This window comes from Euprymna scolopes, chromosome 3 (assembly GCF_053919585.1).
Source record: "Euprymna scolopes isolate OS-2025 chromosome 3, ASM5391958v1, whole genome shotgun sequence".
Taxonomy (NCBI): domain Eukaryota; kingdom Metazoa; phylum Mollusca; class Cephalopoda; order Sepiida; family Sepiolidae; genus Euprymna; species Euprymna scolopes.
In genome coordinates, this window is record NC_136484.1 from 137,601,165 (window position 1) to 137,625,738 (window position 24,574).

General features: G+C 34.8%; 1 protein-coding gene across 5 annotated transcripts in view; it reads left to right on the forward strand.

Moving 5' to 3' along the window:
• LOC145259157 (uncharacterized) overlaps window positions 1-24,574 on the forward strand; it is an 83,688-nt gene that overhangs the window by 38,660 nt on the left and 20,454 nt on the right. The window contains exon 1 of one of the 5 annotated variants that reach the window (XM_080116882.1): window positions 11,713-11,850. The exons of the other annotated variants lie outside the window; for them this stretch is intronic. The gene's annotated coding sequence lies outside the window, so the exon portion shown is untranslated. Of the gene's footprint in view, window positions 1-11,712; window positions 11,851-24,574 lie in introns of those variants that run through there. 5 annotated transcript variants of the gene reach the window in all.

Below are 24,574 nucleotides of genomic sequence, written 5' to 3' on the forward strand. Positions count from 1 at the left end.
CACAGTCGTGCACTTCTAAGAAAGAAGCTTTGTTCATGAAATCTACGTTTTGATTTAGGCACAGATAAAGAGTGTGGAAAATTATTGACAGTGGTTTCAGCTAGATGGGTGTTTATCGTGAAAGATTGGTGAGGGGGGGGGCAGAGATTGAAGCTCAGACGAGCACTTCCCGGAAATAACGATAAAACAAAGACAGGCTCGCAAGTCTCTTGTGTGGGAGAGAAGTTGCAGGTAAGAGAAAAGGGCATCCCCAACTAAGCCACGGAGTCTATTTTGTACTCTGTCTAGGCAGGATAGGCTGTTTTTAGCAGCTCCTGCCCAGATGTGGCAGCAGTACTCCATCCTTGGCCGTACTTGGTTTTTATATAGATAGAGAATTGTATGGTCACTTATTATTTAGAATGAAATAGCATTGCTCTTTGGCAACCAGGTTTTATTTTGGACCGGAAGAAAAGTGGGGGGGGGGGTAATCATAAATATTACAAATTAATTATAACAAGTTTGATCGTAAAAGAAGTGGAAGGAAGGATGACTAATATAAATAAATCAAGAAAAGAAAACAACTCCACACCTTTTGTCCCTTACTATAAAATATTATCCTTCTTAAAAGATAATAAAATAATAACTGACAAGTTGCAGTAATCTCTCTCTCTCTATATATATATAATAGAAAAACATTTACTGTTTATTTTTGTTTTTATTTTGTTTGTAAATCCACCAAAAGTTGGGATTAATGTTTGTTTACATGGTTCAAATAACTACTAAAATTACCAGTATTGGGTATTTAGTAGTGATGGGATGATTCAAATATATTTCCCGATTCCGAGTCAATTAGTGATTCCAATTCTGATTCTTTAATTTTTTTTTAGTGGAGGAGGTTTATTTTAAAACCTGTGTAATGTGTGCATATATTATCACAAACGTAAGAATACATTTGTTGGGTTAATCTATAGATTTTAGTTTTACTGATAGTTTAAAATCAATAAATAATTATCATTTCATCATTTATACGAGCTGTGGAAAATCAAGTTTTAAATAAAATCAAACAAAAAAAAAACAATAAAAAGAATCGTTTGTGACATCAGAAAATAGACACATTTTTTCGATACCAATTCTGATATCTTAAAAAGTTCTGATTTTTTTTCGATTCCCGATTCTGTTTAATCATCCCAACACTAGTATTTAGTTCTCCCCCACCACAATAACTCTGACACTAGGGTCAGAAAGTGAGATTGAAAAAGTCAGTACTCTTGAGGAGGAACCCTCTGACTCTACAAAAGATGCCTGTGCAACCCCGTCGGCATTCCCAGCAGAATGTCTCAGGTGATTAGCAATAAACTAACCTTTTCTCAAAGAGAGAAGGCAAAGCCTGGGAATGTGGACATTTTAAGACTAAAACTGTTAAAAAACAGAACCAACCTTACACCGCAATCAACAGGGAACAGGTCATTGTAGGAATAGTCTAATTTCTGTTGATTTTGAGGGCTCGATGGTTAAAAAGTTGGACCAGTATTATTACTGTTTAATAATAAGAAGAACACTGTCTCTCTCTCCTCCCTTTCCAAGTTCCTGAAAGAAATGGCCTCCTAAATTGCAATTTTTCACAATTATAAGAAACCTGAGTTACTTATTCAGTTTGGGTTGTTTGAATAAGGGGAAAATGAGTTTGAAAAGCCATTTAAATTTCTTTAAATATTTTTTTATTCTAAAATTAGACTTTCTATTTTCTCTCTTCAACTACGGGGTGAATAGTATTACTGCCTGTTCTAATATTTCCTTTTGTTTGTAATGGACTATACAAATCTTTTTTATTTTTTACTTTACTGTTAATAAAGACGGAGATATAAAGGGAGAGAAAGGATGACGGACTCGAGTGAGACAGCATATAGCATAAGAACAGAGAATACAAACAACATACAATGAGAGAGAATGAAAGTGATAGACAATTAGTAAGAGATGATGGGCACTTGATTTTTTTTTCTCTCATATTCATCTCAAATAAGGTACATTGCCTCTGAGACGTAAAATGCTACTGTGGATTAGTGACCAATTTTACAGGGACACTTCAAGTAGGGAATGTAGCAGTGAGATGTCTGTTCATATTACATTTAAACTTCTGCATATTAGTACAATTGGGAAAGCAAGAACAGGGAGGGAATGCCAAAATCTAGCAGGTCAAGGAACGAAACCATTAGAGTAGAAGGCTCTCCAACATCAGTGGACTTCTATAGTGAAGGCGTGGGATTTTGCTGTTTGAGGCATCAGTGCACTTGCAAATTTCAGCTTATAAGAACAATTAAAATGGAAGTTTTATTTTCAAACATAACTCAATCCTAAAACTAATGTAATATTTTATGTATTTTGTCTGATTAAAATAAATGTTTAAAAAAATAAAATTCTTAGGGAAACTGATGTTGGTTAATTTCATTTTAGTTATAACCACAAGTTATCTTTTTCACAAAAGCCATCAAAATTTGTACTTACTGGTTGTTTAAATCGACTGATGCCTCGGGGGGAAAAAACTCTGCAACCCCCCCTCCTACTTCTGCACACAATTGGACATCGAGGGATAGACATTGACCAATTTTGTATTTGATATTCAAAGTGATTTTTTTTTTCTTTTTTTCAAAGGTGGTCACCACTTATCAAGGCCCAGAGGCTACTGGAGGATAAGGGTTATTGAGTGTACAGTAGTCAATGGGATAATTTCTTAGTAATCGTTAGTAGTAGAAATTTGGTAAATTGGATTATTTAATGGGACGGTTCATCAAGAATTTGTTTACGTTGGGCTTGAAGACAACCAAATTGTAGTCAGCTGGAAAATAAACTAACGGAAGAGAGTTCCACAGGTGTACAGTTCTAAGAAAGAAGCTTTGTTCATGGAATCTATGTTTCGGTTTAGGCACAGATAAAGAGTGTGGAAAATTATTGACCGTGGTTTCAGCTAGACGGGTGTTTTTCGTGAAAGATTGGCGAGGAGGGGACCATAGATTGGAGCTCAGACGAGCACTTGCCAAATAGCGAGCTATATCACGTGATGAGCGTTTTCTTTTTAAAAAAGGAATGCTAAAGTTTATTTCAAGCAAATCATATATGTGTGTATTTGCATTTCTTAATGAATTTCTTATTCAACAACAACAACAAAAATAAATAAGTAAAAAATTTAGCCTGTTCACATTTTAGAGCAGTTTAAAAGTATCAGAATTGCGATAATTTTAGAACTATAAAATGATAAGTTGTTAGTGATGGGATGCTTCTGATACAATAACCGATTCCAATTCTGATTCTTTAAAAGTCTCTAAATATTTAGTTAAAGGGTTGTTATTTTTATTTTTTTTTTAATATTCAGAGCATCATAAAAACCCATGTAATATGTGCATGTAATTTTCGCAAATGTAAAAATTATATTTACGGAGGTTATGTTAGTTTAAAATCATTATATATTTATCATTTTATCATTAGTATCAGCAACAGAAAATATGGTTTTAGACAAAAGCAATAAAAAAAAAAAAACACTTTAAAGAGTCGTTTTTGGTATTAGAAAATACACACAAATTTTTCGATTTCGATATCAATTCCGATAACCCCAAAAATATTGATTTTTCTGATTCCGATCAATCGTCCCAACACTAACTGTGGTATTACAGGTCAAAAAAGTCTCTTTTTGAAAAAATGTAATAGTGTTATAAAACAAATCATTGAACGATGTTAAAATGTGTAATAAAGAGATAAACAGGACAACGGATGCCTGAAGAGGCATATTTTTCACTACAAAAAAGAACTCTTTGTAGCTTGGAAATGTGTTATTTTCTCTGTACACTTAAGTGGAAAATGGCAGAATTGTCCTAAAAAAAGATCTGAATTATATGGGATTGTATTTGCAGTAAGACTGTCTTAAAAACCGGACGGAGAAAATACTAACAAGTATATTTTGAGAGTCTCTTGATGCCTTTAGATGACTAAAGTATTAGATTTTATTCCTCACTCCTATTTCCACTTTACTATTAAATAATAACTACAAAGTAAAGTATTAAATTTAATCAGGTGAAACTGGGGAACACTATAAATTCATCATGTTACGTGTTTACTTATATGTACAAATATGTCTACAAGTAATATTATTTCTGTAAGAAATCATTTTTAAAACAAAATTCGATGCTATTTTTTATTTATTTATTTTTTTTAAATAAATCAAACCAACTTTATAGGTCCTGAACTGTCATCTAAGCTTCAGCTTCTGTCCCATTGACGAAATGTAGTATCCCTCTGCCTGTTCTACAAGTACTTAAACGGTGAATGCTCTGAAGAATTGCAAGCATTTGTACCCCCTCAACGTAAATACCCCCGACAAGCTGAAAAATCCCACCCCTTCACAGTTGAGATCCCTAGATGTAAGTAGTTTCTTCCCCAGAACCACTAGACTTTGGAATTCCCTTCCGGGTTCCTGCTTCCCCAACTGTACTGACATGCAGAAGTTCAAGTGTAACGTGACCGACATATTGCTGCCCAACTCCCCACATAGTACCCCTGTAGCTTATGTCCCTGATAGTAGCCCCCTATATCAAGGTGGCAATGTGCCTTGTTTAAGGTGAAAATGTAATTAAAAAAAAATAATAAAAAGTCAAATATTTCAGATGACTCTGGCCTTCTCCTGAAATGCTTTTATTCCAAAGTTGATTGATCGACCTTATTATATATTATACTAGGCTGGGTGCCTGACGTTGCCCGGGTGTTTGAAAGTGTGTGTTGAGCAAAAAAAAAAAAAGAAGTGGTACTAGGCAGGCAGGCTCGAACCCATACCGCGAAGGAGAAAAAGAATGTGAAGAAAAAACATGATGTCTTTGCTGTTGCGCCCATCACCAGACCGGAAGTGACGTAGGTTTAAATTAAGGCTAGTCAATCAAAAAAAGGGGATGACTTTCAAAAATATCGGCAAAAGAAGCGACCTCTCCCTGTAGAAAAGTGCCCAGTTGAGAGTGAAGGAATTAATGTTTTTAGCCAATTTTTTTATATTTGTCGTCCAAAGGGCGAGCTTCAAAATGATACCGATCTCGTGAAAATTTGTCGGCTCTGTCGAAAGTTTTAGACATACATACATACATACATACATACATACATACATAATTTAAACAGACAGGTGAGATTTATATTATAGTATATATTTTATTGATTTGAAATAATCTTTGGGATAATACAATGATGAAAAGATACTATATTTCCAGACATCGATTTTAAGGTCCATTTAGGAAATCAATCTTTACAAGTGATGTGCCTTTACAATTTATGCACGACAAATGTACGACAATTGTTCCTGCTGATTCTCTATAGGCATAACAAATTGCTCCTGCTGGTTTTTCTTTTCTTTTTTCTTTTTTTTTTTTTTTTTTCACTAAAAATCGTTGTAATTTTATAAACAAGATTTTTTTCCAGATTTGGAGAGAAATATTTTTAAAAAATAATTCAAGCATAAAAAAAAAAAATGTTCCTTTAGGTTAAAAGAAAAATAAATATTTGCTTACTTTTTAAGTTGTTTTTTTTTTTTTTTTAATCATCATCATATCGTATGAATCCAAAGATTCTATCATTGGCATTGCTTACCCAATATTTTCCTAGTCAGAATTCTTTCAAGAAAATCATTGAGTACTTATGGAAGGATCATGTGAAGGTTGCCAACATCCCAAATAAAAGTGAATTTTGTGGAACGAACTTGATTTGAACATGGAACACCCAGTTCGTCAGTCCATGTTGTTAACCACTAGATCACCATCACCTGCCTTTATTTATTTATTTTAGAATAGTAAATGTTTACCAAAAAAAAATAAATAAATACAATGACAATGAAAAATAAATATATCAACAAATTAATCCGACCTACCCGATCTCAGCCCATCAGTCAAAAAAAAAATGCTTATTTTTTACAAAGAGTTTTATTTAAAAAAAAAGAAAAAAAAGATAGCATGCCAATTCATTTAAAATAAAATCAGTTGTTTCTTGTTGCTTTTGACATAAGAATCCTAGGTTGCTCAAATGATGTGCCTATCACATGAATAGAGAATCAACAGGAGTATGTGCCGTACTTTGCCGTTCATTTGTCATATTTTAATTTGTTGTACAGTAGAACCCCGGGATACGTTCCCCCCCCCCCCCCCAGGTTACTATGTGGAATACAATGTCTTTCCGGACCTTGGTTACGGTATTTGCTCCATTTTATGGTGTTATTTATAATGTCATTTGATTATATGCATGCGTATCATATACTGTACTGTATTTTGTTACTAATTTTTAATATGTGCTATATAAAATTTTGCTTAGGCCCCACCATACAGCGATTTCACCTTACGATCCCAACCTCAGAACGGATTAATGCTGTATCCCAGGGTTCTACTGGATATAAATAGTAAAATCTAAAGTGATGCAAATAATGTGTCATCTTCATTTGACTTTGTTTTATGGAGAGGATGAAGAGTTTGTCCACAGCAAATGTTTTCTGTCTCTTTTTCTGTGCAAGTCAAGAACACTTTCAACGGCTCTGATGGGGTAACCTCCTCTTCATTCAGTAAACTGAATTGAGCATTAAAAGATGGTATAATAACACAATTAATAGAAGTAATAGTATAGTTTTGTCTTAAAACAAATACCAAAACTCCATTAGTAATAGATTTACAACTGCATTGCTTCATCTTTAAAATTGGCTTTTTGGTCCCCCAACAAAGGAAGGCCTAGTAATTCACTCTTGTTCAGCCATTCGTTTGTTCACACTTTTATCAATAACTATGTTTTGGATTTTTTTTAATTTTGCGCAAACATTAGCATGCTCGGTTTGTTTTTTCTAAACTTACGAGTTATGCAGTTTATTTTTGTGTCTAAATTTAATTATTAGGTGATAGTCAGCTAGTGTCTTCCCTAATTTTCTGTGTGGTGCTACTAGAACCGATGATGAGGCAAAACAGTACTTTTGCTTTTTTTTGTTTGTTATTCAGTATTTATATTTTGAAGCATATTTATTGAAATAAAATATAAAAAAAAGGACATTATTAAAAAGCATGCAATAAAAAAAATAACAAAATTATACAGATAAAATAACACAATTCGTTTTTATTTGTACTAATTGTGTTATTAAAAGTGAAAATGAAGACTATTTTTACCTGTATAATTTTATTTTTGATTGTATACTTTTCAATAATATCCTTTTTATATTTTATTTCAATAAATCGCTTCAAAATACAAATACTGAATAATAAAAAAAAAGCAAAAGTACTGTTTTGCTTCATCACCGGTTCCGGTAACACTATGCAGAAAATTAGGGAAGACGTTAGCTGACTATAACCTAATTATTTCATGTTGAATAAAATACTTCATAAAGGCAGTTAAACGAATCCATTCTGATGTACTGACATAATTGATTTTTATGTACCTCTCACAAAATATTGTCCCTGGCTGGCTTTAGGATTCAGAAATAATTGAGAAAACCTGAATAGATGGGTAGTTCAGTTTGTTCAAGTAAAGCCCCTTGGAAGTGGTGGACTCTTCAACTGACTGCCCACCCTCCCTTACTCTTGGTTCAGTCCAACATGTTGATTTTTTTTTTTTTTTTTTTTTTATAAATGTCTATACTTCAGCAGAGTTTATTTTTGGGGAAGAGAAATGTGTATAACAACTTCTCCTCAGGGAACTTTTAAGGAATGGAGGGTGGAGGTAGGGGTTGTCCTACTGAAGGAATTTCGTTTAGCCAAAAACCTCAAATGGCTGGAACATAGTGAGATGAATGAGTTCCTTTTCCATTTAACCAAAAACACTTGAAGACAATCAAGGACTATTCAGCTGAACATAGATCATAGAAGATTAGCATAAAATAAACACTTTCAGACAAGTTCATTTTCATAATTGACTAACATTAATAGCTACATTTTTAAAAATTTTATTTAAATATATCATTATTTTCTTGATAAATGTTAAATAGTGTTGTAATGTACATTTTTTTTTCAACGGTTCAGAATAATCTTCTGTAACACTTTAATGGACACAACATGTTGTAGATGAAAGTCTCACAAAGAAACAGAAGAAAGGAATTACTTCAATACACCTTTCCAGTTTTAGTAAAAGGCATTTATTCTTGGTATTTCCAACAACAAATTACATCTTGTATTAAACAGTTCATTTCTCACATCAACGTGTCTTTTTAAGATGCTCTCGTCAACCACATGTCTGTCGCTGTTATTTTCTGTCCATGTCTCGAACATCACTGCTTCTCCAACCGTGTGTGTCCTTTTGTCTCTGCTGTGATGTCACTTAGCGCAGCTGGCTTGATCATATGCATATCTTAGCTGTCATCCGGTTACTACTGCTGCTAACTAGCGCCTCTGTTACAGTGTAATAATTACCTACCAGTGGAACTGTAGAGAAAATGATTGTTATTTTTCCTGATTTAGAATTTTAAAAATTTATAATCTGTTATTATTAACTAAAACCGAGTTAATCAACGTTTGTTTCTGTAAGGCTTTTTTTTTTTTTTTTTTTCACATATATTTTCTTCACACAAAATACATGTTAAAATATTCCTTAGTATTGAGATTATGGTTGGAAAAAAAAAACGTTTTAATTGTTCTAATTAATTTTAAATTTGTGATTTATTCACCAAGTCACGCTCCTCTTAATAATTTTCGGTCTATATCTCACTGCTGTGGTTTGATCGCCCCACTGAACATTTTAAAAAAAAAATGAATTAAAAATAAATTGAAAAAAAATGTTTGATAAATTAAAAATAGCTCTAAACTAATGAAATCAACTCATATGTTTAAAATTATTTGTAAAATCTGTTATATTGAAGCTGAGTTAATGAACGTTTATTTCCCTAAGTTGTTTTTCTATATATTTTAATCACACGAAATATAGGCTAAAATATTCTTTGGATTGAGTTAAGTTTGAAACCTGTTTCTTGAAGTTTTTTCCATCTAGGAATGAGTCAGTAACTCATTACCTCTTCATTGCAGGAGAGAAGATGTAATATTTGTTTTGTTGTTATTAGTCCACCCTTCCAGAAACTACTATTTCCTTTGGGAGAAAGGGTTAATGTCATATCTTTTCTGTTATCATAGGATCATCATTTCAGACATTGGGGACAGGAGTAGTAGTATGTTCGTCCATCATGATACTAACCTTCTGGACATTATCTTCATTTTTGGAAGGGAGGTGTAGTATCAGTTCTGTGGTCATATTATCGTCCCAGGAATCACTTTTTGCTTTGTGTGTGTCTGAGGAAAGAGGGTTAGTAATATTCTAGCAAAACTATGTGACCTCTGATTGCATATTTTGGAAAGTATATTTCTTGTTTTTTTGTGTATTAACCGTCAAGAATGAGTAACAGAAGAACACTATTAATTTCAAAATTGCCTTTTAAACTTTTCTCATAACTTTATAAGTAATTAGCAAGGAACCTTGGAAGGAAAATAATGAGAAAATGTAAATGTAAATAAACCCCAAACGATAAGTAAAAACGAATGACAAACACTCGCTTTTACTAAAAGAATAAGAATTATCTCCCTTTGAATGAAAGATAAGATCTTTTTTTTTTTTTTTTTTTTTTTTGCTTTAGATGTTTAGTTTACAATCTCTCCATAATACTAACCTCCAGACTGGAAAAAGCAATTTTGAAATTAAACTGTACAAAATACACTATTATATTTCCAATAACTTGGTACAATAGTAAGAAATAGAAATTGGCTAATCAGAAGCAAAGTTTGATTTCTCAAATTAAATGCTATATAGGTCGTAACTTTTTCTCAAGAGGAGAATTCTTTCCAAATATTTCTCATATTTTATATCTCCTTCATTTTGCTTTTCATACGTAAAGTAAATTTCACAGTGTATAAGGATTATTTGATACTAGAGATATTCATAATCGTACCCTATTTCCAAAAGAGGGAAGATATAACATGATAAATATTTGGAATCAAGTCTCCCTTTGCTGTTGTTTCAGATCATTTGAAACCATAGCAGCAAGTTTTAGTCTCCCCTCCATCAAGACCAGAGGTTTTGGGGATATACATATACACAGGCGGCAAAAAGAAAGTCCGCACTTGTAATTTTTGCAAAAACTGCAAATTTAAGCTAAATTTAATGTAACTGTTTAAACAAACTATACCTCATTTGATTGACCTTTTATTCTTCTATAATTTTACCTGTTCATATTTGACTTTTAATTGAAATAGTGTTCACGACAATTTAAAAAATAACTTCAAATTAAGGAGGCAAAAAGAAAGCCCGTACAATGGAAAATTGTTATTTAAATGTAACTTTAGGACATTAATGCAACACAAATACAACAGGAACACAATGAACTAGTTAATATTTAGTAGCATAGCCCTTCTGCAATTTGACAGCCTGCAATCTTTTGGGAATCCCTTGAATTAGACTGCAGCAATACTCCGGGGGAAGGGCATCTCACTTTTCTTTAATTTTTTTTCCAAAGTTCTTCCAAATTTGAAATCTTATCATTGCGTAGCTGTTGCTTGATGTAATGCCATACGTTTTCGATAGGATTGAGATCTAGAGATTGTGCAGGCCAATCCAAACATAGAATATCATGCTCTTCCAGGAACCTCTTGACATTGCCAGCTGTGTGAATGGAAGCATTATCTTACATGAAGATGGTATTATCATCCAAATTCCGTCGACATATTAATGTACTTGGCCAAATTAATTTGACCTTGCAAGCGAACTAGAGGCCCTGTACTAATAATACCCCACACCAAAACTGAACCTCCACCACGTTGCAGCGTTGAAACTGAGCGCCTAGGATTAAATTCAACTTTTCTCCAACGGACGTACCGCCTACCATCGCCTATTGAACTTGCTTTCATCGCTAAAAAGCATCTTTGACTAATATGAAGAATCATGATCTTCATCGCATCTGACAAAGTCCAGACGGCGCTTTCTGTTCTTTACAGAAATTGTCTTGCGTCTTGCAACATAACCTCGCAAATTTAATTCCTTTAATCTGTTCTTCACAGTAGAAAGAAGGCACTTTTTAACAAGATTGCACTGTTGTTGGATTTGGGGAGCTATTTAAAATCTGTTTCTTAGCCTGCAGATATATACCATCTAAGTAAGGTTAGTGGAAGAGTGTTCATGCTCAAATATTAAGAAAAAATCAAAAACAGCGTCATCTTTATTTATGTATTACAGAAGATCAAAACAGCAAGCATCGGTACCGTCGGTTTCAAATTAAAAAAAAAGGGGCTCTCATAGGAGACCAACTATTGAATCCCTTTATTTGGGTTTGAAATCAACGGTGCCGATGTTGTCTTGATCTTCTGTAATACATAAATTGTAGTCATGTAAGAAACAAATCGTGCTACTTTTCATGATTTTCAAGTTAAATTCAATTTTTACGGTATCTTTTGTTTATTAAATTGTTAGGTGAAAGTACAGAATAGATTTAAAAAAAAAAGTCTCTTCACCTCCTCATTTTAAGAATGGGTTTCTAAATAATAACGTTATTATTTCAGCACTATCCGTATTCTGCATAAGTACCAAATAAATAAATAGCTCTCAAGTTATTTGTTTTCTTAAGGTCGGCTGAGCTGAGATCGAATTAGCGATTTCCAAACAGTTATAAGATCATGCTGTAATAGGATAGGTTTTTAAATAAAATAAAAACTATTTAGGCAAAGAAGGTAAAAAGAAAGAGAGAAGCAAATAAATAACTTACATGTCCCCCTCCCTTACCACCTCCCCCAACGATGATTGTATATAGGAGAAGGGAGTAAAGAGATTGTCACTAGTAATATTTTATTCGGATGATAAGGAAATCCTCCTCAATAATATGCAATGGTTGCTTAGGATACATATGTAAGTGAATAGTCTTTTTCTCTTTTATTTAAATTGTTTAGAAATATATATATAAATATATATTTTAAGTATAGCAACGTGCTAAATGGATATGTAACCTCTAACATGTCCATATACGGGTAAACCTTTAATAATGATATTGATAGCTGGGTTTATTTAAAGTTTAAGCTCCTACCAACTTGAATTTTTTTTTTCGTTACGTTCTCTGCTAAAATTCTGTGGTTGGCTGTTGTATGGCATCTTGTTCCTATTTACTTGCTCCCCACGAGGGCAGAGTTGGACGCAAGATCGGTTTTTAATGTGTGTGTGTGGGGGGGGGGGTCCAGTTTACTCAAAAAGAGACACTCTGAATTGGGACAAAAATTTAAATTGTTTCAGTCTAGAATAATTTCTTTTTTACTGAACGAGGACAAAAAAAAAAAAAAATGAAGTGTAGTATAAAAACGATACTACACTTTGCCCCCATTCGGAGGGCAAATGAATGTTTGCTGTAGTATGATGAAAAATAAACTTGTATGTAAAATATGCTAGTTCTCATGTAGTTGTTGTCTCCCCGATTTTACTTTCGCTTTTTCTAGCTCACATGCCCCTATTCCGAATTCATAGCAGTGGGCAGACATCAGTGGATTTTTTTCTTTTTATTTTTTGTATCAAATCAGTCATTAACAATGTTTTTTTTTTAATTATTCTTTTTTTTTTTAATTTAACCTATTTCAAACTGATATAAATTACTGCATAGTAAAAAATAATTAAATTACATGAGAACCAATATGCTATTTTTTCTTTTATGAAGTAAAAAAAAGTTATTCTATTGCTTTAAATTTTAGAAGTAAATCTTCAATGGTGAATTTGGATGCTACTTTTTATTTCATTTTGATCATTTCTTTTCTTGCTGTAGTATGATGAAAAGTGACATGCATTTATGCTCAGAGCAAACTGTTGTATCTGTTCATCTTTTCTATCCTTGATCAGTGAAAGAGAAATCCTTATAGACTGAGTCAATTTTAATTTTTGTCCTAAACAAAGTGCCCCCTTTTTGGGGAATTGATTTTCTCTACATTAAAAACCGGTCTTCTGCCTAACTCTGCCCTTGTTGAGATGCAATAGGGTTACATGGTTTGTGCTAGTATTTGCCTCCCTTCCACCGCGATAAGATATGACACAATTGAAAAGCCAGCGCTAAAATAGCAGATCACTCCAGCTTACCAAAAAAAAAAAAAAATGCATGAGCAGCCCGTCAGCATTCCCCGGCAGGGGCGTGTCAGACAATTAGTAGTAAGGTAACCCTTTCTCAAAGAGAGAGAAGCTAAAGCCTGGGGAGGAGGGCTGCCTAGAACCGATAGAAAAACAAAGCCACCTAACTCAATTAGCTCAGATTCTGCTGGACTGATTGTCAAGGATGTATCCTCGGCTTGATATGAAAACATCATTCTAAAGGTCAGGTGACCCCGGGCTGAAGTGCTGATGAATTTGTTTAGATTGGAATTTTAATGTGCATGTTGTTTTTGTATTTTTTGCATGCATTAAAATTAAGGAAAATATTTATAATCTACAAAATTAAACACACACACACACACACACATTCATTTTCATCCTAGACAAGTCACAGTTCCACGTTGATGTAGGGGGCTGCTATCGCTGCCATAAATTGTAGGGATACTATGTAGAGAGTTGAGCAGCAAGATGTCTGTTCACATTACACTTGAACTTCTGCATGTCAGTACAGTTGGGAAAGCAGGAGCTTGGAAGGGAGTTCCAAAGTCTAGCAGCTCTATTGATTACGTATGTACGTATATGTTTCAGTTATGATTTCTTTCGAAATTCAACATCATCTCGACTGTTTTCAAATACCATTTGATTTGCAAATAGAGATCAGAGGCTTAGCGAGGTTGAATTTCGAAAGAACATCTAAAACATGTATGCACATATATAGCCAATATTGTCTGCATAAATAAAATTCTTTATATATATATATATATATATATATATATATATTTAAAGTGATGGTTGTGTAGTTCCAACGAGAGAAAAAATGTATATTTAAAAGAGTGTAGCCATCAACAATTGTGGGTTTTTTATAAAGGTTTTCATCATATTTTTATTTTAAAATATTTTTATAACGCGTTTCGAGCTTAGGGTGTGCTCTCTTCAGATATTTTCGTAAAAAGTTTTTCTTTAAAATGGGAGTTTGTGGATATGCCTCCGCTGATATTAAATATGTTTTTCATAGTGGCGTGATGCGTGTGTTCAGTGTTTAGACGTTCTGTCTCCAACTTCAAGTGTTTCACTGTGACCGGTCAAAGTTAGTTTCAAAGAGTGTTTTTTAGTCCATATGGTGAAGGTTTTTATGGCTTCTTTAGGGTTCTTTTTTAAAAGGCTTTCTTTCCCCATGTATAGCATACACTCACACACAATCCCATACGCATACATATATATTCATGTACATGTACACATGCACACGCATACAGGCACACACACATACACACACGTACATACATAGAAATATATGTAGGAGCATACATATATACACATATACATACCCACCTACACACTCACACACGCACTCGCATACATCCACCGCTAACAATTATTTTTATTTTTTTATTTTTTATTTTATATATATATATATATATATATATATATATATATATACATACACCTTTTTTTTTTTTTTTTTTTTTTTTTTTTTCCCTACCAAAACACGCATGTATATATGCGCTTAATCATTCAGACATATGTACACGCACCCACACACACACACACACAAGTAAGATGGAGAATAATAGGTAGAAGATATATATACATACACATACACGCACATGCACACATATATGTACACACATATATATATGTGCACATACATTCACAAACATCCACATACTATGCAGGCACATACACATACACACACATATGCACACACACAGACATATGCAGGGGCTCACACATACGCGTATATCCATATTCACACGAACACATTTACCCACTCATACATGTGCATACATATGTATATATACATACACACACACATACATACGGATGTGTATACACTCATCCACCCACACACATATATATATATATATATATATACATGGGCACATGCATTCACAATCCCACACACACATACATATTCATACATCCCACCTTATGTATATATTGGTTGCAGTTTCCTTTCCAATCCATGCACATATGCATACATGGATTCGGTCACCCAAACATAAGTGCACGCATATATACAAACAAGATGTAGCATAGATAACAGATGATATATAATTATATACACACGCATACACAATCATATGTGTACACCCACGCACATACACATATACACACGCACACACGCACGCACACACACATATATACGTTTAATTTCTAGTTGTTTGTTTAGTTAAGAGAAATGGTACTGTACTGGGTATGGGCGCTCGCACCCGCGAAAGTGTGCGTGTGCCTTATTGTGCTTTTTTGTTGTTTCGTGTGTGAGGGTGCACACCTACCCAAGCATGCATGCGTGTAAGTGTATTTTGTGTTTTGCCTATTTATGTGTATAATTATGGAGAGACGTTTAAGGCGGGGTTAAACTTTGTTATGAAATTTTTTTCTTGAGTTAGCAAGTAGAAGTAGTTGTCAGTTTGGAAGATGGGCATTATCTCGAATCTGCCTCCACTGCATGCGTGTATGTGTTGTGATACATGTAGGTGTCTATTTTCCGCGATTTTGATGTTGGATCGGTGTAGGGCTACTCTATTACTAAGGTTTTTTGTAGCGCCTATGTAGGATTTATCGCATGCTGGACATTTTATTACATAGATTACGTTTTTTGAGGTGCAATCTAGGTTTTTTTTAATTTTGAATGTTTGTATGGGGTTCGCAAATGTGTATGTGTTTCCCTCTAATATTATGTTGCAGACTCCACATCGTTGTTTGTTGCATTTTGTGACTCCTTTTGTTGCGTCTTGATTGAGTTTGGATGAGGTAAGAATGCGTTTTAGGTTTTTGGGTTGGCGTTTGCTTTTTATTATTTTTGTTGTTTTAAGGAAATTGTTTAGTTTGCTGTTTTGGTTAAGTAGGACGAGGTTTTTCGTTATCTCTGTGAAAAGTTCAGGGTTGTTTGTGTTGTGTGTGGAGACGTATGTTAGGATTTGTTCTTTGTTTCGTTCTTTAGGGGTTCTCAAATCTTTTACTGGTATATTTGTCGCAAGTTGGATCCCTTTGTCTATAAGTTGTGATGGGTATTTTCTTTTTCTTAAATTTATTCGTAGTTCCTTGAGTCGGATTTTTCGAAGGTTATTGTCCGTGATTATGGTGCAGATTCTACGTGCTAGGGTGTAGGGAATTGATTTTATGCAGCTTTTAGGGTGGTGACTTTTAAAGTGTAGGTATTGTTGGGTGTCTGTAGGTTTGCGGTAAATGTCTGTGATAATGTTATTGTCTTTAATCTTTATCAGTATGTCTAGGAAAGGTAATTCTGTAGAGCTTTGTTCTATGGTGAATTTAATTTTTGGGTGTAGGTTCTGGAGTATGGTGTGTAAGTCTGTGATGTCCCCCCATGTGGGTTTCCATAGGATGAAGCAGTCATCTAAGTACCTTTTCCATGATTCTACAAACAGTATTTTAGTGCTGTGGCCAAATTTTTGTTCTATTTTTTTATATAGGGTTTCTTCTAGGTAGGCTAATGTAAGGGTTGCGTAAGTCGGTGCCATTTTCGTTCCCATTGCGGTACCTAGTGTTTGGATGTAGTTGGTATTGTTGAATTCGAAGGAATTATTATTTAGAATTATGTCTATACTATCGATAATGAATTGCTTTGTGAATCTGGGATGTAGTGTTTGTGCGTGTCTGTTGATCCAAAATAGTATTGCTTCTTTTCCTAATTCATGGGGTATATTACTATATAAACTACTAACGTCAAATGTAACTAATAGTGTCCCGTTTTCTACTGTATGTGGTAAGGTAGTGAGAAAATGGATGTCGTCCCTTATGTAGCTCTTAACTTGATCTGTGAAAGGTTGTAATAAGATGTCTATTAAGTTGCTAAGTCTGCTTGTCGGACAGGCTGGTCCTGCTACAATGGGTCTAAATGTAAGGTCGCTAGGGTTTGGAGCGCTAATATATTCTGAGTTTTGTGTATCGATGGCAAGTTTTATTGTGCCAGATTTGTGTATTTTAGGCAGTCCGTAGAAGTTGTTGGTCTTTGTAATGAAATTTGTGAGGAAGTCCTTTTCTTTCTTTTTTAATATTTTGTTGTGTGTTGTACAAAGTTTTGTGATTTTTGAGATGGTGGTGTTATCTATGTTGGTACTAATGGGTTTATAGTAGTGTTTGTCATCCAGTAATTCTGTAATTTTTGTTTCATAATACGTTCTGTCCATGATTACTACGGCACTGCCTTTGTCTGCTTCTTTTATTATTATGTCATTATTATTACGGATCTTTTCGAGTGCTTGTTTTTGCTTATGTGTGAGGTTGCTTGTGGTTTTGTGTTTTTTTTGGAGGTTAAGGTTCCAGAGGTTTTCGAAGTAGCTGTTTAGTTCTTTTGTGTTGTTCTGTTTATTAGGGAAATATGTTGATTTGTTTTTTACTAAAGAATCATCTTTGTCCCCTTTGTTATCTAGTGTTTCTATTAGTCTAAATTTCCGTTCGAATTCTTTAAGGTCCTTTTTTAGTTCTGCTATATTGCTTTTAGGGGTGGGGCAGAATTTGAGGCCCAGCTTCAGTATTTCCATTTCGTTCTTTGATAAGGAGTATGTGGATAAATTGATGATTTGGGGTCTAATTTTTTCTAACCTGGAATTGTTGTTCCCTGGGGGCTTCCTAAAAAATGCTGGGAGTTGTTTGTTTCCTTGTTTCGAGGAGTGGTGTGTTTTAGGGTGGTGTGATGTCTCCTTGTAAAATGAGTGTCGTGTACAATATTGTGAGGGTTCAGTGATAAATGGTTGAATGGGTTGTCGTTATATGTTTTTTGTGTTGGATAGTTGTGTTTCAGTTGGAATTGGTGTTGCTGTTGAGGATACATGCATTGTTGTATAGGGTTGTGTTGTCGGGGTTTGTTGTAGGGGAGGTCTGTTTGTTGGGATTGGTGTTGCATGGGATATACTGATTGTTCCCGTTGATGGGGGAGGTGCCTTAGGGGTTTGTTTCTTTGTGTGGGATATGAGGGGTGAGAGTTGTAGGTAGTGTTTTGAATTATGTGATGTCTCAGGTAGTTGTGTTGCATTGTGGGGGTGTTTTGGTAGGGGTTGTTTAGTAAAGGTATTTTTTCGTTGTTTGTGTTAGCGATGTAGTGTCTGTGGGAATGGACTTTTGATTGTGTTCGCTGAATTGGGTGGTAATAGTTAGGTTTGTATTGCTTAGGATTGTATATAAGTGGGTATTTTTGTGGAGATGTATTGTGTGGTATGTTGTCCGGTGTGTTGTGTTTGTTAATGGTGCGGGTTCTTGTGTAATTTTGAGGTGTTATTAGTGTGCGTTTTGGCTGGGCCAGTTGTTGGGAATTTGTGTAAGATGTCAATATATTGTGGTTGCTTCTTTGTGTGTAGTTGTATCTGTTGTGTGGATGTGTTTGTGTATGGTGTATGTTTCGTTTCTTACCTTTGTTATGTGATCTCTGTGTTTGCGGATATCGTGTAAGAGTGTTCTGTTCCTGGTTGTCCTTGTATGTGTTTGTCGATTGTTTGCTTTTTTCTTTTTCCGGCAGGTTTTTTAGCCAGGTTATTTTCCGTCCAATGATTTCCCTGGATTTTTCCTCCTCTTTTTTGCATTCAGAATCCCAGAGTTCCAAGAGGGGTTGGTGTGTTTCCTTGGGGCAGAGTTCCTTGATTTTTTTAAATACTTTATTGTCAATTTCTGTGTACTTCTCCGTAGAGTGTATTTTTTTGTCTTCCCGTATGTCGATTTCGGCCTGAAGTTTTGAAATACTTAGGGCTTTTTTAATTTTCACTTGTTCCTCTGTATCTTGTGGTGTAATTTTTTCCCGGAATTTATATGGAATGAATTGGTCCTCCATCGTTAGAAATGTCTTGTATGTTGCTGCGGTGTCACTGCATTTTACTGCATGGTAAAAAGCCATTTTTCTTTGTTTAAGGAGGATGTTCCAGTTTTGGAGATTCCGTTTCTTGGTTTCTAGTACTTCATTCTGTATGTATGGTCTTCTAAAGTATTCTAGGTATTCTTGTTGTGCTTTGAGTTGGTTAATTATTTCCTCAAATTGTATCTCTTTCTTATCCTGTTGGTTGGAAATGAGCTGGATTATTCTGTCCATTTTCTCATTTAGTTGCTGCAATCCGTCCTCGAGATGTTTGTGTTCTATGGAGAGGTTTGTCTGTGAATCCATCAAGTCCTCCAGAGACTTTTTTCTTGTTGCTGGCATTCTGTCGTTGTAGTTATTTATATTTAAAGTGATGGTTGTGTAGTTCCAACGAGAGAAAAAATGTATATTTAAAAGAGTGTAGCCATCAACAATTGTGGGTTTTTTATAAAGGTTTTCATCATATTTTTATTTTAAAATATTTTTATAACGCGTTTCGAGCTTAGGGTGTGCTCTCTTCAGATATTTTCGTAAAAAGTTTTTCTTTAAAATGGGAGTTTGTGGATATGCCTCCGCTGATATTAAATATGTTTTTCATAGTGGCGTGATGCGTGTGTTCAGTGTTTAGACGTTCTGTCTCCAACTTCAAGTGTTTCACTGTGACCGGTCAAAGTTAGTTTCAAAGAGTGTTTTTTAGTCCATATGGTGAAGGTTTTTATGGCTTCTTTAGGGTTCTTTTTTAAAAGGCTTTCTTTCCCCATGTATAGCATACACTCACACACAATCCCATACGCATACATATATATTCATGTACATGTACACATGCACACGCATACAGGCACACACACATACACACACGTACATACATAGAAATATATGTAGGAGCATACATATATACACATATACATACCCACCTACACACTCACACACGCACTCGCATACATCCACCGCTAACAATTATTTTTATTTTTTTATTTTTTATTTTATATATATATATATATATATATATATATATATACATACACCTTTTTTGTTGATGGCTACACTCTTTTAAATATACATTTTTTCTCTCGTTGGAACTACACAACCATCACTTTAAATATAAATAACTACAACGACAGAATGCCAGCAACAAGAAAAAAGTCTCTGGAGGACTTGATGGATTCACAGACAAACCTCTCCATAGAACACAAACATCTCGAGGACGGATTGCAGCAACTAAATGAGAAAATGGACAGAATAATCCAGCTCATTTCCAACCAACAGGATAAGAAAGAGATACAATTTGAGGAAATAATTAACCAACTCAAAGCACAACAAGAATACCTAGAATACTTTAGAAGACCATACATACAGAATGAAGTACTAGAAACCAAGAAACGGAATCTCCAAAACTGGAACATCCTCCTTAAACAAAGAAAAATGGCTTTTTACCATGCAGTAAAATGCAGTGACACCGCAGCAACATACAAGACATTTCTAACGATGGAGGACCAATTCATTCCATATAAATTCCGGGAAAAAATTACACCACAAGATACAGAGGAACAAGTGAAAATTAAAAAAGCCCTAAGTATTTCAAAACTTCAGGCCGAAATCGACATACGGGAAGACAAAAAAATACACTCTACGGAGAAGTACACAGAAATTGACAATAAAGTATTTAAAAAAATCAAGGAACTCTGCCCCAAGGAAACACACCAACCCCTCTTGGAACTCTGGGATTCTGAATGCAAAAAAGAGGAGGAAAAATCCAGGGAAATCATTGGACGGAAAATAACCTGGCTAAAAAACCTGCCGGAAAAAGAAAAAAGCAAACAATCGACAAACACATACAAGGACAACCAGGAACAGAACACTCTTACACGATATCCGCAAACACAGAGATCACATAACAAAGGTAAGAAACGAAACATACACCATACACAAACACATCCACACAACAGATACAACTACACACAAAGAAGCAACCACAATATATTGACATCTTACACAAATTCCCAACAACTGGCCCAGCCAAAACGCACACTAATAACACCTCAAAATTACACAAGAACCCGCACCATTAACAAACACAACACACCGGACAACATACCACACAATACATCTCCACAAAAATACCCACTTATATACAATCCTAAGCAATACAAACCTAACTATTACCACCCAATTCAGCGAACACAATCAAAAGTCCATTCCCACAGACACTACATCGCTAACACAAACAACGAAAAAATACCTTTACTAAACAACCCCTACCAAAACACCCCCACAATGCAACACAACTACCTGAGACATCACATAATTCAAAACACTACCTACAACTCTCACCCCTCATATCCCACACAAAGAAACAAACCCCTAAGGCACCTCCCCCATCAACGGGAACAATCAGTATATCCCATGCAACACCAATCCCAACAAACAGACCTCCCCTACAACAAACCCCGACAACACAACCCTATACAACAATGCATGTATCCTCAACAGCAACACCAATTCCAACTGAAACACAACTATCCAACACAAAAAACATATAACGACAACCCATTCAACCATTTATCACTGAACCCTCACAATATTGTACACGACACTCATTTTACAAGGAGACATCACACCACCCTAAAACACACCACTCCTCGAAACAAGGAAACAAACAACTCCCAGCATTTTTTAGGAAGCCCCCAGGGAACAACAATTCCAGGTTAGAAAAAATTAGACCCCAAATCATCAATTTATCCACATACTCCTTATCAAAGAACGAAATGGAAATACTGAAGCTGGGCCTCAAATTCTGCCCCACCCCTAAAAGCAATATAGCAGAACTAAAAAAGGACCTTAAAGAATTCGAACGGAAATTTAGACTAATAGAAACACTAGATAACAAAGGGGACAAAGATGATTCTTTAGTAAAAAACAAATCAACATATTTCCCTAATAAACAGAACAACACAAAAGAACTAAACAGCTACTTCGAAAACCTCTGGAACCTTAACCTCCAAAAAAAACACAAAACCACAAGCAACCTCACACATAAGCAAAAACAAGCACTCGAAAAGATCCGTAATAATAATGACATAATAATAAAAGAAGCAGACAAAGGCAGTGCCGTAGTAATCATGGACAGAACGTATTATGAAACAAAAATTACAGAATTACTGGATGACAAACACTACTATAAACCCATTAGTACCAACATAGATAACACCACCATCTCAAAAATCACAAAACTTTGTACAACACACAACAAAATATTAAAAAAGAAAGAAAAGGACTTCCTCACAAATTTCATTACAAAGACCAACAACTTCTACGGACTGCCTAAAATACACAAATCTGGCACAATAAAACTTGCCATCGATACACAAAACTCAGAATATATTAGCGCTCCAAACCCTAGCGACCTTACATTTAGACCCATTGTAGCAGGACCAGCCTGTCCGACAAGCAGACTTAGCAACTTAATAGACATCTTATTACAACCTTTCACAGATCAAGTTAAGAGCTACATAAGGGACGACATCCATTTTCTCACTACCTTACCACATACAGTAGAAAACGGGACACTATTAGTTACATTTGACGTTAGTAGTTTATATAGTAATATACCCCATGAATTAGGAAAAGAAGCAATACTATTTTGGATCAACAGACACGCACAAACACTACATCCCAGATTCACAAAGCAATTCATTATCGATAGTATAGACATAATTCTAAATAATAATTCCTTCGAATTCAACAATACCAACTACATCCAAACACTAGGTACCGCAATGGGAACGAAAATGGCACCGACTTACGCAACCCTTACATTAGCCTACCTAGAAGAAACCCTATATAAAAAAATAGAACAAAAATTTGGCCACAGCACTAAAATACTGTTTGTAGAATCATGGAAAAGGTACTTAGATGACTGCTTCATCCTATGGAAACCCACATGGGGGGACATCACAGACTTACACACCATACTCCAGAACCTACACCCAAAAATTAAATTCACCATAGAACAAAGCTCTACAGAATTACCTTTCCTAGACATACTGATAAAGATTAAAGACAATAACATTATCACAGACATTTACCGCAAACCTACAGACACCCAACAATACCTACACTTTAAAAGTCACCACCCTAAAAGCTGCATAAAATCAATTCCCTACACCCTAGCACGTAGAATCTGCACCATAATCACGGACAATAACCTTCGAAAAATCCGACTCAAGGAACTACGAATAAATTTAAGAAAAAGAAAATACCCATCACAACTTATAGACAAAGGGATCCAACTTGCGACAAATATACCAGTAAAAGATTTGAGAACCCCTAAAGAACGAAACAAAGAACAAATCCTAACATACGTCTCCACACACAACACAAACAACCCTGAACTTTTCACAGAGATAACGAAAAACCTCGTCCTACTTAACCAAAACAGCAAACTAAACAATTTCCTTAAAACAACAAAAATAATAAAAAGCAAACGCCAACCCAAAAACCTAAAACGCATTCTTACCTCATCCAAACTCAATCAAGACGCAACAAAAGGAGTCACAAAATGCAACAAACAACGATGTGGAGTCTGCAACATAATATTAGAGGGAAACACATACACATTTGCGAACCCCATACAAACATTCAAAATTAAAAAAAACCTAGATTGCACCTCAAAAAACGTAATCTATGTAATAAAATGTCCAGCATGCGATAAATCCTACATAGGCGCTACAAAAAACCTTAGTAATAGAGTAGCCCTACACCGATCCAACATCAAAATCGCGGAAAATAGACACCTACATGTATCACAACACATACACGCATGCAGTGGAGGCAGATTCGAGATAATGCCCATCTTCCAAACTGACAACTACTTCTACTTGCTAACTCAAGAAAAAAATTTCATAACAAAGTTTAACCCCGCCTTAAACGTCTCTCCATAATTATACACATAAATAGGCAAAACACAAAATACACTTACACGCATGCATGCTTGGGTAGGTGTGCACCCTCACACACGAAACAACAAAAAAGCACAATAAGGCACACGCACACTTTCGCGGGTGCGAGCGCCCATACCCAGTACAGTACCATTTCTCTTAACTAAACAAACAACTAGAAATTAAACGTATATATGTGTGTGTGCGTGCGTGTGTGCGTGTGTATATGTGTATGTGCGTGGGTGTACACATATGATTGTGTATGCGTGTGTATATAATTATATATCATCTGTTATCTATGCTACATCTTGTTTGTATATATGCGTGCACTTATGTTTGGGTGACCGAATCCATGTATGCATATGTGCATGGATTGGAAAGGAAACTGCAACCAATATATACATAAGGTGGGATGTATGAATATGTATGTGTGTGTGGGATTGTGAATGCATGTGCCCATGTATATATATATATATATATATATATATATATGTGTGTGGGTGGATGAGTGTATACACATCCGTATGTATGTGTGTGTGTATGTATATATACATATGTATGCACATGTATGAGTGGGTAAATGTGTTCGTGTGAATATGGATATACGCGTATGTGTGAGCCCCTGCATATGTCTGTGTGTGTGCATATGTGTGTGTATGTGTATGTGCCTGCATAGTATGTGGATGTTTGTGAATGTATGTGCACATATATATATGTGTGTACATATATGTGTGCATGTGCGTGTATGTGTATGTATATATATCTT